We start from the raw sequence: 20,070 nt of genomic DNA on the forward strand, positions 1-20,070 counted from the left end.
CGGGTATCCGCCCTCTCGCGTCCACGTCCAGACCATCGAGAATTTTCCCCTGCCCACAACCCTGCGCCTCCTGCGACAATTCCTGGGGCTGGTGAATTTCTCCCGCCGCTTTATCCCGCACTGTGCAGAGCTACTTCGCCCGCTCACCGACCTCCTCCGGTCAACCGCTGGCCCGTCCTCCGCAATCTCTTGGTCATCAGAAGCCCAGGCCGCCTTTACTGCCGCTAAGCAAGCAGTCGCTAACGCCGTGCTTCTAGTCCATCCGCCAACGACGCCCCTACGAGATCAAATCAAATCAAATCAAATCAAATGCAGTTTATTTTCCGTCAGAAAGAAATCAACGGAGGAGGCTCGAGCAAAAAGTGAAACATGTTCACTTGATTGCGCTCAAGCCCCCTTTTACATGGCATGCAGTGACGACACACAGGTGGACATTATATAAAGCATTCTCGTGGAATATGGAAATATGAAACAAAGCAAGCAAAACGTACAAGGTTAAACAATATAGAGTGGTTTTACAAAGCTCTCTTGTGGAACTTAAACAATTTTTTATATGTACAGCAAGTACGAAGACAAAACAAAATAAACTGTAGTAATTTACAAACAGAATGGAACGTGCATAGGTACATATTCATAAAGGCAAACGGTTTTGCAACAGAATTGCATGTTATTATTTCAGGTGCACTAATTAGTATGGGTTGTCTGATGCTTGCTCCGACAGGAAAGACCTAATTTTTGAAATACTAATGTGGTTAATGTCAATTCCGTTATGTTCAAGATTGTTTAAAAGTGTTGGTAATGAATGACGTAGCATTTGTTGCCCATAATTTGTCCGGGAATAAGGAACTTTCCAAGGTTCTGAAAAGCGTGTATCACGTACATGTGTTGTTCGAGTTAACTGTGCCATATATTTTAATTCTTGCTGGCTCTTACGAAGTTGTTGTTTGTATCTTTTTGCCAATGTATATAGGTATAGATTATGTACACTTGTTACATTAAGCTGCATAAAATATTCGCCTGTGTGGGCTTGCGAGTCGACCCCTACGATATGCCGAATAGATTTTTTTTGGAGTACGTGCAAACGATTTAGATTTGTGACGGTTGTTCTCCCCCAAACAAGAAAGCAGTAACTTATATGTGATAGAATCAAGGCATTGTATATGTGCAGTTTAATTGCTTGTGGTAGGAAAGAGTGGAACCTCGCCAGTATTCCGACAGATTTAGATATTTTTGTTATAGCATAATTAACGTGAGTGTCCCATAGCATATTTTTGTGCAGATATACGCCAAGTGTTTTAACTGAATCAACAAATTCTATTGGTTCGGATCCTAATGTGATATTTAAGAAGCGTGGTGCTTTCGATTGCCTGGGAGTGAACATGACTGCCTTTGTTTTTTTCGTATTAATGTCCAGGGAGTTCGCTTTACTCCATTGGTAGAGATTTTGAAGGATCGCGTTAATACCAGCCTCTAAGGATTGAAAGTTACGCTCGTGGAATAATAAGGTAGTGTCATCTGCATAGGATATATAATGTGGAACAGGGCTAACAGATGTGATATCATTTACGTATATGTTAAATAGGAGAGGGCCAAGTATGCTTCCTTGAGGTATGCCGGTGGTTACAGGACTGTATGATGACATGTTGCTATCTATTGAAACGCTTTGCCTTCGATGTTGTAGATATGATGTTATGAGTGCTAGTGGTGTTCCCCTTACTCCATATATTTCTAGTTTCTTTAGTAATGTTATGTGATTAAGACGATCAAAAGCTTTAGAAAAATCAATGTAGATGCCAATTACTGCTTCTTTTTCTTCAAATGCTTTTAGTATAATTTCTTTCTGTGTGAGCAATGCTAGTTCTGTGGATTTGCCTTTGCGAAAGCCGAATTGTGTCGGTGTTAACAAATTGTGCTTTTCAAAAAAATTGATGATGCGGATATGAATTACTTTTTCAAGTCCTTTTGAAAAGATAGGTAGCAAGGATATTGGGCGATAGTTTGATAAATTGTTGCGATCGCCGCCTTTGAAAATTGTTATTACTTTAGATATTTGCATCTTTGCTGGGAAAACGCCTGTGGAGAGAGCTAAATTGTAGATATGAGTGAGATGTGGTGTAAGCAAGTCAAGTGCACCTTTTATAGGCCTTAGCTGAAGATCGTTTATGTCCCGCGCCGAACTGTTGCGAAGAGAACTAAATGCATCATGGACTTCACTTTCACTTGTGGGAACAAAAAAGATGCTGTCTAAATTTCTAGCAATATTTCCCGTTGCTTCTACACAGTGAGCACTAGTAACCTGGTTGACTAGATGGTTGTTAAATTCTTCAGCTAGCTCTTGTCCACAAATAACTTTGTCATTTATAATTAATTCATGTGTATTCTGAAAATGGGGGTTTCGATTAAGTAGCTCATTTAATTTCTTCCACATAACGTCAGATTTTATGGTATGACCCGTCTCAAAGAATAGGTAAAGATACCGCTGTTTTTCTTTCCGCAGTATGGCGTTTGTTTTGTTTCTATATTTTTTGAAGGCTTTCCAATCTTCTGTATCGCGCGTGCTTAGAAATCTATGGAAGAGTTGGTCTTTCTTTTTTATCATTTTTAGGGACTCCTTGGTAATCCAAGGTTTACGTGATTTCTTGAATTTTTTTGCAGTAATGAAGGGGAACGACTGCGAATATGCATCTATTAATTTATTTAAAAAGTTATTATATGCATCATCAGCTGATGTTGTGCTATAAACATCACTCCAGTTTGTCTCTATAAGTTTACTACGAAAAATGGATATTGTAGACTCACTGATGTTTTGAATTTTTCTGCTTGGAAGTGATACAGTATTCGTACGTTTAGGTGTTGTTTTACAGAGTAAAACTATTGCCAAGTGGTCGCTGATATTTGATGAAACTGTACCTGCTGTTGTTTCGTGTTTAGGCAGGTTTGTTATGAATAGATCTATCAGTGTGGATGATTTTGTGGTTATCCTTGTGGGAGTCTGAATCATATTACTGTAGCCTTGCGAGAAGAGTGTTGTCTGTAATAACTGCTCAGAGGTGGACGAGGTAAGCAGGTCTATGTTAAGATCACCTCCCAGGATTGTTGTGTAGTCATTCTTATTTGAAAAATCAAGTAAGGTTTCAAGAAATTGAAAGAAACTGCTCATGCACCCATCAGGCGGCCTGTAAATCACAGCGAAAATGTAGGGCTCACTAACTACGGCAAGACATTCGATGTAGTCATTGATAACAGCGAACTGATCAAGTAAGTCACACTGAAAGCACTTCCTAATATTCAATTGAATTCCGCCGCCACGCTTTTTCGATCGGTTCAAAAAGAAGGTTTTATAATTTGCATCAATTATAGCATCACATTCTGCTGTAGACCACGTTTCCGTTAACATGACCACATCAAAAGGGAAGGTAAAGTTTTCAAGAAAAATATTAAGTATGTCTTCTTTATTACGACTTGATCTTATGTTCAGATGGAAGCATTTAAGACCTCTGATGTTTCCAGATGTGATAATATTGTTAACTTCAGCAGGCTGTAATGCCATACTGAATGACAAGATGGGATACTAGATAAGTTGTTGTGCTCACTGAATCTTTCCAATGTCTTTTTCGCATTGTATGCGAAGAACTTTTGACGTTTCATGTTTGCGAGCAAAGATTTTTCCGCCACGAACCCACACGAACTTCCAGTTTTGTTCTTTTTTCTTTTGTTTGGCCAAGCTGAGAAGCTTCTTCAGGGAGGGGCAAAGGTGTTCATTTATGTATATGGGATCAGAGCTATCAAATCCTAGATCTCTGTTTGTGAGACGAGTCTTTTTGGCCTTTTCAAGAGCGCTGTCGCGTTTGGCGCGGGACTTGAATTGAATAACTATGTTCTTTGTTTTGCCGTCATTACGAGTGGGAACACGGTGACATATCTCAACATCACTGTCTGTGATTGATTCATGGATAGCAATCCCAACTTTGGTAAGGATTTCTGGTATGTTTTCCTCTTCTTCCTCTTCGACTCCCTGAATTTCCAAGTTCACGTTTCTTGAATACTGTTCTAATTGAACTACTCGCTTTTCAAGCTCCTCATTCTGTTGTTCCAGAGCCGCACATTTCGCTTCAGCGTTATCTTTTTCAGTGCTTAGCTTTGCGTTTTTTTCAACCTCACTAGTAAGTTGCTTTTTCAGTGTTTCAATTTCAGCATGTGCAAATTCAAGACTTTCGGTCAAACTCTTTTGCTCGTTGCGCAGTTCGCGAAGTTCACTTCGTGCATCCCTTTCCAGGGACGCCTGAGCAGTTTTTATTTCCTGCTGAAGCTCTGCCTTTAACTGGGTGAACTCTTGTCTTATCTCTTCCTTTAACTTTGCTAGTTCTTTCGCCATCTGTGCAGGACGCCCCACGGCAGACAAGGGTACACACAACTGTGAACAACTTGGCAATGGCGACGACCGAAGCAACAATAATGGGTTCAAAAACTATATCCAAGCACTAACCTGCAAAAAAAGCAAGCTGTGCTTAGGCGATGTTCGTTCCGTGTCGTCGCCAATGCCAAGTGAAGCACCCGGTGGTCGCAGGCGGCTTTTGTAGATTCTGTTGCTGTGACGTCAGAACCGATGCTGGAGATTGCAGTTTTCAGTGATTTGACACGCCCCCGGATCTTTGATCTTCTTTATCCGTCGCTGGTGCTGACACGTGCGGGACGCTCATACAGCGGAAGGCACTGAATCTGGTATCCAGGGCTCGATCTGCAGAAAAAGCAAGCTGTGCTTAGGCGATGTTCGTTCCGTGTCGTCGCCAATGCCAAGTGAGATTGATGGTGGATGCCTCCAGCGTGGCCATCGGAGCCGTCTTACAGCAGTACATTAACTCCGAGTGGAGACCATTGTCTTTTTATTCTCGGAAGCTACTTCCTGCTGAGACCCACTACAGCGTCTTCGGTCGAGAGCTCCTAGCCATCTACTCCGCTATCCAGCACTTTCGGCATTTTGTAGAAGGATGCCAGTTTCACGTGCTAACCGATCATAAACCGCTGGCATGTGTGTTCCGGACCAACTCATCGAAGTACGTGTCACGTGAACTCCGTCAGCTCGCTTACATCTCGGAGTTTACTGCCGACATCCGGCATGTGAAAGGTGCAGCCAACACCGCCGCTGACGCCCTCTGTTGTATAGTCGCGGTAGACGCTCCATCTTCCACCGTCGACTGGGCCGCATTCTCTCCTGCCCAGCAGAATAACGATGAGCTCGCCGCTTTTCGAGCGAACCCTCGTTCTCTCCGATTACGGCTTGTGCCCCATCCTTGCTCGCCTGAGCCCTTGTGGTGCGATGTTTCAACGCACTTTCCTCGCCCTTTTGTTCCGGCTTCACTACGTCGCCCTATCTTCCATTCTCTCCATGACATATGCCATCCAGACATTCGGGCTACTCAGCGCCTCCTCAACCAGCGCTATGTTTGGCCCGGAATCAACGCTGATGTGCGTGCTTGGACGCGCCGGTGCCTACCCTGTCAGTCGACCAAGATCTGTCGGCATACCAAGACACCTTCCCAAGCCTTTCTACCCCCTGGCCGTCGTTTCGATCATGTTCATCTCGACATCGTGGGCCCTCTACCCATCTCTCGAGGCTACCGCTATATCTTGACCATAGTCGACCGCTTCACTCGCTGGCCGGAGGCAGTCCCCATTCCTTACATCACCGCATATTGTTTCGCGCGCCTTCATTTCTGCGTGGGTATCTCGATTTGGTTGTCCTGGCACTGTGACAACCGACCGTGGACGCCAGTTTTTGAGTCCTCCCTGTTTGCTTCCCTTAATATTCTCGGCGCCAGGCATTGCCGTACCACTGCATATCACGCGTGTGCTAACGGCATGGTGGAACGCCTTCACCGCCAATTGAAGGCCGCCCTCGCTGCCCGCCTCAATTGCGCCTCCTGGGTCGACTCCTTGCCCCTTGTGCTGCTTGGTCTAAGGGCCGTCATCCGAGAAGACTTACAGTGCTCAGCTGCAGAGCTCGTGTATGGAAGTGCTTTGCGTCTTCTAGGCGACTTCTTTACATCCCAGCAGCTTCCAGCCCAGCCCCAAGAATTCCTCCACCGCCTGCTGGACTGCGTTAAAGACCTCCGGCCTACTCCCCTACGTCCGTCCCGCCACGATACCATTTTCGTACACCCCGACCCACGTTTTTCGTGCGCCGCGACGCTGTCCGAGCTCCACTCACACCGGCTTACGACGGACCTTTCCGCGTTCTCTGCCGCACCCCGAAAACCGCCACCATCCTCCAAAATGGCCGCGAAGAGACCGTCAGTCTAGACCGCCTTAAACCGGCTTACATGGAGACCGCCCTGGAACGACTCCCAGCGCCGCCTGACCTAGTGCGCGAGTGCCATCGCCGGCCCTCCGTCCGTTTCGACTTCCAGTCTAGGCGGGGTAAAACCCTTGATAATAGGAAAGTACCGCCATCCATTGAACTTTGCCGCCGCCGCGCGACCTCCTCGCCTTCTCCTTGCCCCTTTCGTTCCCCTTCCCTGAGGGCCGGCTCTCCGCCCGATTTCCTGCGCGACGATTGGTCTCCCTGCCGTTGCCCTTGGAAACGTCTTGGTCCGGCGTTTTGCTTGTGTTTTTCGTTTTCCTTCGCGCCATTTTTCTCCTAGGTTCGGCGAGCGAATATTACGCGAATATTGCAACGTGCAAGCGCTATGCCGTGCTGTTGCGCGTACAACTGCAGCTGGCGGCCTGAATATGGTTATGTGCTATTCATGATACCTCAAGGGAAGCGTGACGGCTTGCGCAAGAAGCAATGGCTTCACAATATTGGCCGAAAGAACTTTATTCCTGCCAAGAACAGCGTTGTTTGCGAGGTAAGGCGCCTTTCTCACTGCCCGTAATAACGCGTCACCTGACGCTGCGTTTTCTATTCTGCCTCCTTGCTCCTTAATATTTTTTCTGCGGCAACTTGTTCGTTCTATGAAAAAGAGGCTGTCCTCTGCAGCATGCTGAATATTCTGAGAGGCTCCATTTCATACGTTGTCGACTTCTGTACAGTCAGAAATACGGCACTATAGTCTGCTTTCTGCTGTCAATGATATGTGGGAAGGTACAGCCTCCTGATTGCATTTGTCGCGATTTTGCTAGGATCCCTGTCCTCCTTTACTAAATATTGAAATTGTGGCTTGCAGATGAGCTAGTCTTTCCAGCTTGTACTAGTGTTCGTAGGTTACTTAGGAACAATTAATACTGGCCCTGCAAAACTCATTGGCAAGTAAACCTTCGGTATTACGGGTAATGAGCGCTAGCGAGTTCGCACTGCGTTTTTCTTTTTGAATTCTTGAATGTGTCTTGCCATGTTTCCACGCATGAGGGGGTTAACAGGTATGGCTTGGTTTGATCAGGGATACGGCCAATGTGCAGGGGGTGTTCACATGGTCACACACGCTTCACTTTGATCGTGACTACTAAACGTTGGCCAGGAACCTTCGCTTTGAAAGCTGGAGCTCTAAAACCGCAATTCCGCGTTTTCTTTTTCTGCGGGAAACCTTTTCCCGTCGATGTAAAATCAGCTGGAATCATCGCGCCAATTTGCTGTATTTACGAAACTTAAATAATGATTGTGGTTATGGCGTAAAAATAGGGGAACATTTTGCGTGCAACTTTGGGAGTTATTTCAATGGTATGCAAGATTTTTTTTTTCATCTTGCCTGAGTGGTTAACTCGTCGCTCTATGTTCTAGCTACATTTCACTGAAGACAAGTTTGAGCCACGAATATTACACGAACTTGGGAAAAAAAAAGCTGAGGCTCAACGCAGTTCCGACAATTTTCTCTCACAGACCTGTCCCGAAGCAAAGGAAGCCTCTTCGACGGAGACATGAACCTCCCGCGGACAGCAGTAAGTTATTTTTGTGGCTTGCTGTTTTCCAATCTCCATTTATGAAATAAAAAAGAAGAAAGTATAAGAAATTAAAGCAAATGTACTGATGACTCGTCAGATGTCATAATAGAGACAAGACTGACAATGTAACACAATGAAAATTGAGGTATATCAGTGGGTCACGTGACGGCATCAGATTATATAGTGATGGTTATGAATAGTGATAGCTAATCATGGTGACTGTTACGGATATTAATAGTAAATGATAGTAATAGGCCCAGATAGTGATGTGATAGTGATGGTTATGATAGATCACTTGACGGAATTACAGTAGATAGTGATAGATAGAGATAGCGATAGTTAATGATGTGGCAGTTATGCTCTCGCATTTCCACACGTTGGAGACTTAAGTGCACCCTGTAATTTTTTTTATTGTTGCGTTCAATGAAATTACTCTCATTTGCATAGCGCATGAGGCCACCGCATGCTTGCCCCATCACTGCAGTGCGCCGGCAATAGGGCCCGCCACTTCTAGTGTACCTTGCTCTAAGCTGTCTCCTTAAGCTCATGCAGCTGTTTAATTTCTCCATCAGCACCATCTAAAGACTGCCGTGGCGAACCTGGTGCGACCCACGAACCAGCTTTCATCAATGGTAAATTATACATTTTATTTATTTCGTTGTTGAATTTTTGACACTGCGGTCTTTTACACAGCGGAGGAGGCCACCGCATGCTTGACCCATCACTGCAGTGCGTCGGCAATAGGGCCCGCCACTTCTCCTAGTGTACCTTGCTGTAAGCTGCTGTCTCTTTAAGCACACACGAACTGAGTGAGTGGCCGTGTACTCATACAATTATTTAATTCCTCTTTCAGCACCATCTCAAGACTGCCGTGACGAACCTGTTCCTTGCCCCGAAGCGGTTTTGCCCAATGGTAAATGGCCCCTTTTATGCATTATGTTGCGGCAGCCAACAATACAGTGCTCTCTAACGCAGTTTCTGCTGCCACCAGACCTTTCTTTCATACTTAGTCATAAAGGGGGCTTTCCGCGTCTGTTAGTAAATTCGCACGCGACGTTTCTCGTTCTTCAGTGCACGCTTGAACTACACGTACATTGCAGATACAAATTTTTTTTTCAGCATCGCACCAGGCACTCTTGGAACGAATAGCAGAATTGGAGCACAATCAAGAAGACACAAATAGGAAATTACAAGCTGCAAGAAAAAGATACTTGAAGAGCGAGGCGCAAAAGGAACAGCTGAAGAAAAAGCTCAAACATCTTTTCAATGATGATCAGATGTCGTCACTGGAGCGGCTGTCAAATCAGGGATCGCGGTGGGAAGCTGACACGCTTCTGAAGTCACTGAGGTTGAGGCTGGCATGTGGAACGTGGGGCTACAGTGTCCTAAGAGAATAAAGTTACCCTTTGCCCTCAGAACGAACCCTGCAAAGGCACATCGAACATGCAAAGTTTCGACCCGGACTTCTTACTGATATTTTGGAACCCCTCAAGATCAAGGTAAATAGTTACTATATGCCAAGCCTGTTATACTGTGAGCTCAATTGCCTAGTATCAGGTCGCTTTGCGTAGTTGATTTTGACGGTTTTACCGTTCTTTTTATTGTTACGAAACTAATATGCTGAACAGTTATACCTATATGTTTGGCTGCGTTTCTGCTTTTTTTTAGTGGTGTCTCCTGCGCGTCTTAAATCTGTATGTTTACTTAACACATTAATACTATCGCGAGCTTACTTTCAGTGATTCCTAACATCGATTTGCATTCTACAGGTGAATCTCATGAAGCCGGAGGTACTCCACGCCATTTTGATGGTAGACGAGATGCCGATCACGTCGGGTCTCGTATATGATCATTCATGCTGTGAAGTTTTGGGCGCACCCACACTGCCTTTGTCCGATGGTTCGCTTCCTGATGACTGCTTAGCCACACACGCTTTGGTATTTATGCTGGGAGGTCTTTCCACCAGATGGAAGCAAACCATCGGATATCAACTAACCAGCAGCTCTTTCCATACTGCCAGCTTTAAAGCTCATGTAGTTGACCTAATTACCGCCTGCGAGTCCATCGGAATCAATATTCATGTTGTTTCTGACATGGGCACTGCGAATCAGGCACTTTGGAAGTTCTTTGGAATCACCGTAGGAAAGCACAGCAGGCCGCGAACCAGTTGCCCTCACCCCTGTGATCCACAGAGAAAGCTTTGGTTTATGACTGACGTACCACACTTGTAGAAAAATCTAAGAAATCATTTGACGAAAGGCCAGCTGATTTACCTTCCAGACGAAATTGTGAAGAAACACGATTTGCCGACAAACTGCGTGAACGTCGAGTTTGTAAAGGCCCTAGTGAGGCATGACGAAAAGGATGACATCAAGCTCGCGCCGCACTTGAACGCGTCTTTTCTTGACCCGAATCATTATGATAAAATGAAAGTAGGCCCGGCTTTTTCTCTTCTTCATAACGACACGGCTTCTGGTTTGCGTCTGCTTGAGGAAAAGACAAAAATTCTCAGAAATGTGCGTACTACCGCGTGGTTCATTGAAACAATATTTAGGTGGTTTCGCCTGATGACATCACGAACGACAAACCTCGCTTTCAGCCATGCGGTTGAGGAGGCTTATCATGACAGCGTAGCATTTTTGCATGCGACAGCCGAAATGTTATCTAAAATTGTTATTGGCAACCAAAACAAAGCGGTTTGGAAGGCTGTACAAACAGGCATCATTTTAGCCACAAGAACATCTCTGGAAGTCCAAGATGTTCTTCTCAACAAATACAACTTTCAGTACGTCTTCCTAAGCAGATTAAGCCAAGATGGTCTCGAAAATTTGTTTTCCACCCTGCGTGTGAAAAATCCTGTCCCGCGACTGTATGAATTTAAATGCAGCTTGAGGAGCGCAACTCTAGCGCAATTTTTCAAGCCCTGCAAGCATGGTAGCTATTCTGCTGAAGAGGAGGGCTATTTGTTGATGAATTTGCGGGATACAAGTGAGAAAAAAAACAACAACAAGCAACATTCAAGCCCCAGAAGACCTTGTAGATTTAAGTCCTGAAGTAGAGGAATCGATTGCCTACCTCGCGGGTTACGTTGTCTGCACGCTGACAAAGCGGATACAGTGTGAATATTGTCATAATTCACTGGTTGATAATGGCATACCTTCAAAGTTGATAGAATTCAAAAAATTTTCTGAGCACCGTCAGTCTCTGACTACTCCGTCTCAAGGCGTGATTGAGGTCATCAAAGTTGCTGAAAACTTCTTCCGCAACAATAAAGAAGCGCTGATACATAATTCTGTAAATGTGGCCGAGGTGCAGCAAAGCGTTACTCGAAGCATTTCAGGGCAAACATTTCATTTCATTTCATTACTCTCAAGGCCGGTCAGGCGTTACAGAGAGGAGTAGGCAAAAAAAATAAATACAAAGAAACAAACAAATAAACAGTTTACAATTCATAAGCATTAACAGTATCCTTGAATTTCTGAGAATCATTGATGACGACGACGGTGGAGGGTAGGTGATTCCAGTCCGAAGCTGTTCTGGGGACGAAGGAATTTAGATATTGGACAGTCCTGCACTGTGGAATGTGCACCTTTAGTTGATGATCTCTGCGGGACGATATGTGCACCGGAGGATTAAACAAGGACTGCTTTAAGGTTTCGTTGCCGTAATATATTTTATGAAATGTGCAGAGGCGCGAAATGCGGCGCCGTATGGCAAGATCCGGAAGATTAAGCGTTCTTTTCATTTCTGAAACACTTTCATGGCGGGAGTAATTTGACATTACGAACCTTGCAGAGCGATTTTGGATGGATTCAAGCAGCCCAATGAGAGAGTTAGTGTATGGGTCCCACACTGGAGCAGCGTATTCAATTTTTGAACGGACGAGTGTTTTGTAGAGCAGTAGTTTCACAGGGATAGGGGCAAGGGAAAAGTTACGACGGATGAAGCCAAGCATGCGGTTGGCCTCGTTAGTAATATATTCAATGTGAGCCTTCCAGGACAGATCATCTGTTATTTGAACTCCAAGGGTACTTATACTTGGTAACTTGGGTCAGTGGGGTGTCGTCGAGAGAGTATGAGCACGGAATGTTGTGATTAGTCGTGCGCGTAATTCTCATTAATTTACATTTGTTAACGTTCAGTTTCATAAGCCAGGTATTACACCAAGTTCCAATTATATTCAGATCATTTTGAAGAGCACATGCATCATCTTGGTTAGTAACTTCTCCGTATAAAACACAGTCATCAGCGAAAAGTCTTATTTTGGAAGTAACTGAGGAAGGAAGATCATTAATATAGATAAGGAAAAGAAGAGGTCCTAGAACTGATCCTTGCGGAACGCCAGAGGTTACGGGGGAAATGGGGGAGTCATGATCGTTAGCATTTACATACTGACTTCGATTACTTAAAAAACACTCAATCCACTTTAAAATACCATTATCAATATTTAATCTACTTAACTTATAAAGTAACAGTTGATGTGACACGCTGTCAAAAGCCTTTGCAAAGTCGATATATATACAATCAATGAGGGAAGAGTGGTCCAGAGCGAAAATCAAGTCATTAGTGAATGCAATTAATTGAATTTCACATGAATGATGCTTACGAAAACCATGCTGTGAATCTGTAAAAAACGAATTAGCTTCCAGATAGTCAACAAGGTGTGAATAGATAATATGTTCAAGGAGTTTGCATGGAATAGATGTTAAGGAAATAGGCCTGTAGTTATTAGGATTATGAACGTCACCAGACTTGTGGACTGGAACCACCTTGGCGATCCTCCAGTCGTCAGGCAGTGATGCGCTGCGGATGGACTGCGTAAAAATTACGGACAACATCAGGGATGAATATAAACATGTACTTTTCAAGAGCTTATAACTAATACCGTCGATCCCTGCAGCTGAATCAAGCTTTCCTTTCTGAATAAGCCTAGCAACACCTTCATCATTGATAGTTATAGGCTCCATCTGAACAGATTCTGAAACCGCAATATCGGGTAATATCGCAATATCGGCTTTCCGTCTTGTCACAACGTGATTCCTAATATTGTTCAGATATTCTGCAATCTGCGATTGCAGATTCTTGTGAAAACTGAAGCGTCAAAAAGATTTTCTGCGGCTGAAAGTGCGAGATGCGCCAGCAAGAGCATTCGCATGCGTGCCGCAGTGTCAACCATCAGGTGAGGTGGCAGTAAGCAGTTGCGCAAGACGTAAATGGGATGAAACTGCATCTGTAAAGTTTTGTACGTAACCTAAGTATTAGGAGAGGGCGTAAAAGTCAAACGCCACAGTCGCTACCCACTGATATTGGTTAAGGCAGACTTTTGCGTGGTGTATGAAGCCAAGGTTACCAATATTCACTGCAGATATACTGCTATTTTCTAAGTATCACTTGCGCGTTTTATCTGCTACAGTCAGGTACAGCTCAAAAAAGAAACCAGAAGGAGACCCTTCGGCAAATGACATTGACCAATCATCATGACGGCGCGGTTAATCCTATTTCACACAGAAACCTACCAGCCACATGCGATGTCACGTTAGGGGATTAACCACGACGTCATAACAAACGGTTGACGCCGTTCGTTGGAAGGCATCCTTCGAGGGTTGTTTGCTGCTTCGTTTTTAGGTTATTTTGCAAGCGAGGACAGAAAGCAACGAATCACCAAAGCATCCGCGCATTGCATCTTCTCTGCAAATAGCGTCTGGACTAAAAACGTGCTAGTTCTTGCTCCTGCAGCGTCGCCTTTGTAAAAACAATTCCGCAGTTTTTAACAGACAAGCTTTTAGCGTAAGATCCCATTGTCCGTCAACTTTCAGTTGCATGAATTTGCTGTATACATGTACAAAGTGATGTTGATTTGAGCTATGACATACACCACTGTTGTATTTCCTTGAGCATGTTTTTTCTCGACTGTCATCAATACTGCATAGCACATTTTTGTACTAGAGTAGATGCTTAATATTATGTGATACTCCCGTCTGTTACGTGTATCTTGTCAATCGACGTCCTTGTGCGTGCGCGAAAATAAATCATCCTGCTGACCCTGCTCTCATTTTCTTTAATGATACATTTTTTGTGATGCCTAATCAAAATACCAGCTTTATATCCCCTACTACATACTGGAACGAAATTTCGGCGTCAAGTACAATATTTCATTATCGAGAGGCGTTTATCTTGCCCATAGATATAGAGTGCATTCTCTCATAGGTATATTCTTGAGCTTCCATGACACTAGTTCCTAATAATTTGCGATGAATTGCGGTCGATGAATGGTTGTCCGCGCTCCTTGAGCGCATTGAAAGTGCGCAACTATTTTATTCAGTGAACAGACTAGAGTGAAAAACCACTTTCACACTGATGAGACAAACATATGGACGGAAGATGCACTCATGACTCATTTATTGTAAGCGGGTGCACGCTAAATAAGACCTGCTGCACGCAAGTATGCACAAGCAAAGAGAAACATTTCGAAGCAGTTCATGTTAAACCTAGTTAGTGTTTTAGCTGTGCTGTTGTGAAGTTTATATTTAAGTTTGGCTAGCTAGCATAATGCGTTTACACTTGCCCTTAGTTTCCATCTATAGTGGAAAGTTTGGATTTAACTGCATTTAAATAATTATCACTAATTAATTCGGGTCGATAACTTGCGCAGCTCATTTGCATTCAACCTAAGCTTTCGAAAGGTATATGACTCGATGCTATAATGCCAAGGGTAGTTTTGATTGCATATAGCTCAGTAACGCTAATTAATAGGGATCGCTAACCGATTCAGAGCATTTGCATTCATTTTAAGCTTTTCAACGATATATGACTTAATCGTATAGCTTAAAGTTTGGTTTAATACAAAACTAACTAATTAACGCAGATTAATGCGGATCGCTAACCAGCACAGTGCCACTACACTTGGCCTAAGGTTTCCAACGATATATGACTCGATGCTGCAGCGCCAATTTGGGTTTTAATTGTAATTTACTAAATATCAATTAATTTGGCTTGGTAATTGGTAAAACAAGTGTATAATTAACCACTTATCCAAACTAACGGTTGATCACGTGACATATACTATGCTTAGACAGATAGCTTGGCAGTAGCGAAATAGACCATGTCCCGCTTTGACCTCTGATCTTGAAGTTCAAAACACCAGCCTGGGTCATTTTCCGAAGTTTTACCGCGGTGACAGAGTTCACGCCCTAAAAAACAAACACAGACAAAGTCAGAGGCAGTACTAGATAAAGTGCACAAAGTAAAACACCTTATCATGTTACTTAAAAAGCGTCTGCAGCGCCTGAAAGCTTTGTTTACATCAGTATTCCCCATTCAAACAGTTCTAAGAAGAAACCGATCTCTTCATGAACGTTACTTTTGGCATTCTCAATGCTTTTCTCGCAATTTTTCAAATATTTTGCGCACTCCTGGAGAGCAGACCTGGCCCAAAAACACGCGCTTCACTCACTGCTGCGGCCGACCGGCGAGCGCCAAGGAGAAAAAGCGTGTCGTGCGCAGAGCTCGCCGCCGCCGCGCGAGGAGAATCGAGGAGGAAAGCGCGGCGCGGGGGAGAGTGTCGCTACTTTCCTATTATCAAGGGGCTTTAAGCAATACCACCTAGACTAGCTCAAGGCCTCCGCACGCGTCCGTGACGTCACACACAGCAGATGTACCTGGAAGTCAGCTTCACCCCACGCGGTTTTTCCGGTTGCCCGTCGGGCACCCATTTCTCAAAATACTGTGTGTTTTGTGCCAGCGTAATATTAGTATTTAACGGTTTCTGATTAGAATATGTATTCTTCAGAAACGGGCCAGAACGCGAAATAATCGACGCCTTCGCTATGCATGTTGCTCCAGATAAGCAATGCGTCAGCTCCGCTTCGGTGCTGTTAGGGAGAACTGAATTAAACTACCTAGAGATAAGTAATCTTCGGCTGTTGTAAAGGCACGTGTTGTTCGTTTCTATTCTATTTTATTTCTTTCTTCATATCGCTCTTGTCAGTGCGGTGCGGTCTTCCCTCTTCTGCGCATGATTTGGCGTTAACATGTGTATATATATTCATGTTTCTTCATAGAATAAACAGTTGCTAGAAAGCGCTTTGTCCTGTTTGTTCGTCCCTTCTCGTATTTTGACAGCGCTTATCATCCCCTTCAAGAATGCATTTCCAACTAGCCCCAGTTACAGCTCCTTTGACTTTTTTTTAATTCTTCCTAGTCAGTTTTCTTGCATCCATAAAATGATTACACTATTCACTTCCCACTCATAACCACTTCAGTAAAAATCGAACATTCGCCTATGCTTTCCTTGGTTGCATTGACTGTCAGCTTCCTTCATATGTTATTCTATACTAGTTCACGTTGCACGGATGTTTCACAACAAACCAGCAAGATTTCTAAAAAAAGTTGCAACGAATACAGCGAATAAAGAGTTTATTTAAGCACTTCACACTCACACGCACATACACAAAGAATATAGCTGTCACCAAGTTGTGTGAATTGGTGAGATGCGCACACAAGAATCCAGTAGAATTTGTTCAGTGCCATACTGTATGAAACAGGAACAAACATACCCATTTGCATTTACATGTCCATCATACAGAAGGGAAAAAAATTTGGTACACAAGTTACCACTCACTACAGTTCTATCAAATGTTCTATAGCTGCAGTTTCTAAGTATGAAAAGAACATGTACATATTATAAAATGCCTTAATACAAACCTATCTTCATAATGTAATCAGGTGTGCAAGAAAGGTCCGCTATCTCAGAAACACTTGCCAATAAACGATACAGTCATCAATCCTCAACTCTTTAGAGTTTTCATTTTTCGCTGCCCCTTCGACACTGTTGTGTTGTTTTTCGTTTTGCACAGATTATTTAACAGCGTGTTGGCAGCAGCACTCAAAATATGGTGCATGACTTTTTCTGGCGAATGACCAAAATCACACGTATCAAGGTCTCCAGAATCGTGGAGAATGGTTGACACAAGAGCAACAAGGGCCTCCTTCTGATTTGGAAGAGCCAGAAATTTGGATGCATACTGCTCACTCCTCAATTTGTCAAGGACTATTTCTGTATAAAGTACAGCGTTCACTACGGCATCTCGTGGAAACTTTAATCCTCCTCTTGTCATGCCTGAAATGAGCAGTGTGTCATCATGGTCCAAACTGGTGTTATCCAGGACGAGATTGTCCTTGCACGACATATACATGAGCTTTTTCAGTGTTGCATGGGCACAGTATCCAGCAACGTACGTAACAGCGGGAATCATCGATTTTTTTGCTACATCAGCATTGGTCACTGCTATACTGACCTGTGCACAAAGTGATTCAACACTTACGACGGAGATCGGTTCTGCAATAACGTCAAGATCAGGCATGTCCAGTACTTTTTGAAGCCTTAGCTTGTTCTCAGATTCATAAATCTGCCTGATCGAGACATGGTATTGGGCTCCGGATAGCTGGCGATGCTTCCCGAATCTATCCTCAAGGCAATATGTTTTTCCAAGGAGCACATACCGAAATCCCAGCTCTTCCAGGCAGTATAAAGCGATCTCATGCAGAGCGTGGCTCGTGTGGCCAAAAGCCATGCGAGTTTCTTTCGTCAGGTGCCCAGCATCGTGTCTGAGGCTAGCCCAGTAGTCTAGCCACTCTGGCATTTTCCTCAAAAATTCAAGCTGTGGACACGTTGTAGACGCAATCGGAGACTGCATTTCATCACGCAGGCGTTCACCTTTTCTTGGCGTCTTTACATTCACTATTCGCCACCATGTCAAAATGGTGTTTATGAAATCTGCTGTTCCTTTAGCATGTTGTACAGCGGAACATTGCAGTGCAGCTGCTGTCGATTCATTAAAAATCCTGAGAGCAAGCTTAACGTTCTGGCGCTCCATAGTTGATGGGTTCAGTGCTTTCAGTGAGAGTGTTGGTGCCAGCTTTAAAAGGTTATTTTGCTCAGCCTCATGCAGATCACACAAAGATTTAAATGATGCCGTAAGAATAGGTGGCTTTGGGTCATTGCTGCTTGGATCAGGGTAATATATACACTTTCCACTGTTTCTCTGGTTTAGCCAATTGTTCCTAATTGACTTCAAAAGGTGCACAGGGTCCAAAATGAAAAACAGTGGACGAGAGGAATCAGCTGGGTGTGTGTAAACTATACTGGCTTTGGGGGGGCTAGCAAAAAATGTCATGGCTTTCCGATTGATAGCATTGTTGTCTGAAACAACAGCTAGTACCTTAAATCCAAGTGACTCAAGGTAAATAATGAGCTTGTGCAAATATAGATGCAGTGCTTTTGCATCTATCTGTGCGACTGGCAAAATGTGAAGAACATCCTAGTTGCTTGACAAAAGGCTTTGTAGCATGAACACATATGCTGTTTTAGCCGGATCGGAACTATTGGCGGCGGCACCTGTAACGAAGCCTGCTTTGTACTCAAAATAGGTTTGAAGATGGATCTCATCCATCATTAATGTCACAGTGCGCTCATGCTTGGCCATTGCTTGCAATACAGTTTTAGCATAGTTCAAGAAACAAGGATCTTGCTGTTCAAGTGCTGGATTCATGTGATATGACGAACACAGTCGTCGAATAGTGTCTGGGTGCGGCAGCTTAATTTTAAGCGAGCTTCTGATGAACCTGTATGCATGTGGAGAAATGGTATACAGCAGACCTGAAAACACGAGTACATCTGGTGGATATCGAGGCACATTTTTCAAAACAAGCTCGACTTGGCTTCGCACAAATTTCAGTACCTGTAAGTTCCATCCATGATGTTCTTGGAGCTCATAATCCTTGTTCACCTCATCCAGGAGCATTAGCACAGTTGCGAGAAGCTGGTGTTCCTTTTCGCTGCCACTAGACTCTGCAGCTTTTCAACAGACTGCAGCACTTTATCAAGCTCCCTTAAATCCTTCATTTGTGACGGCACACATTCGTCTCCAAGATTGTGGAGACGGGACCCTCCGAGAAACACCTGAACAGACAGGTCGTCTAAAACCACCACTGATGAACGCACTGCGGGAGCTTGGTCGAGGGAGAGCTCCAGGAACAAAACCTTTGCCTGCGTAGTGACCACAGTCCAGAAGTCAGAAGTCTTAAGCTTCGGAAGGGCAGAACACAGCTCCCCAAAACTGCAAATTTTGTTCCTGCGATCTTCTTCCTCTTGAGCAGCAACAGAAAGCTCTATCGCTTTTCGCAGTGACGCTGCCTCGAGTTGGGCCTTCTTTTCTGCAGGAGCTTCTCGCGAAGATGGTGGCTGAGAGAGATATTTCGGGCAGCCGGGAAACACACTCGGGACAGCAGTTGGCTTCAGGCGGACACGCTGCAGCGGAACTTCGATTACGTTTCCAGTGTTCTCGTCCGTGTACGTTGCAAACCTGACGAAGTCACTCGTTTGAAAGTGTTTTTCACACACCTAAAAACAAAGTAAAACCACAAGTCCATTAGGTTTGGGCGACAGGCTTACAAAATTCGGCAAGCGAAATAAAAGGGAAATAAAACTCCGCAAGCGAAGTAATAAGAAAGTGAAGAAAATGTCCCCTCTCCGAAGCAAGCCATAAAAAAAAATGTCGTGTGAAGCACAAAACCAAGGAAAAGGAGCAGCGCAAAAGCATGCAACCACAAGAGAAGAAAGGACAAGACACGGCACAAAACGCGAAAACAGCGCTCGTGTCTTGTCCTTTCTTGCATAGTTGCATGCTTTTGCGCTGCTCCTTTTCCTTGGTTCAAAATGCACTAACTAGGCTAAAAAGAAGTTTTACTGAAGCAAAAAGTTTAAGGCAAGCATCCTGAAAAACAGCACCAAAAGCGACGCTTACCACAGTGTGCATGGTTGGCACAAAATCTTCGCGAGAAATAGCCTTTGTCCATGCTGCCCTTTGCGTCTTGTCGGCAGGAAACTTGTAGACGCGGACACTCGGACCACCATCATAATTTGATCTGCAGCCTGGGGCGCAGCAGCAGCCAGGCATTTCAGAACTGAGGCTACGCAGGTTCAAACACGCAAACGAAGCCTCTGCAGATGAAAAAACTTGCACAGTTCTTGAGCTCTTCCGTGAAAACGCGACACATCCACGTCAGCTAGCACCATGACCATGTGCGTACTGGTTGTCTCAGTGTTCCCAACCAACTTAGGATGCGGACTGGCATTAGCTTTCAAGCGAAAGTAGAGTTTGATATTAAACATTGTTAAAGCCGCAGTTGACA

The 20,070-nt window shown here is 44.1% G+C and overlaps 2 long non-coding RNA genes across 2 annotated transcripts in view; one reads left to right on the plus strand and one right to left on the minus strand.

The window, feature by feature from the left end:
- Window positions 1-20,070, minus strand: part of LOC144098751 (uncharacterized) — a 389,833-nt gene that overhangs the window by 207,431 nt on the left and 162,332 nt on the right. The window lies entirely within an intron of this gene.
- On the plus strand, window positions 7,733-8,646 carry LOC144098745 (uncharacterized). Its single transcript, XR_013307236.1, has 3 exons — window positions 7,733-7,875; window positions 8,451-8,510; window positions 8,572-8,646. It is a non-coding gene; the product is annotated as an uncharacterized LOC144098745 (long non-coding RNA).

Source organism: Amblyomma americanum, chromosome 1 (genome assembly GCF_052857255.1).
Source record: "Amblyomma americanum isolate KBUSLIRL-KWMA chromosome 1, ASM5285725v1, whole genome shotgun sequence".
NCBI lineage: Eukaryota > Metazoa > Arthropoda > Arachnida > Ixodida > Ixodidae > Amblyomma > Amblyomma americanum.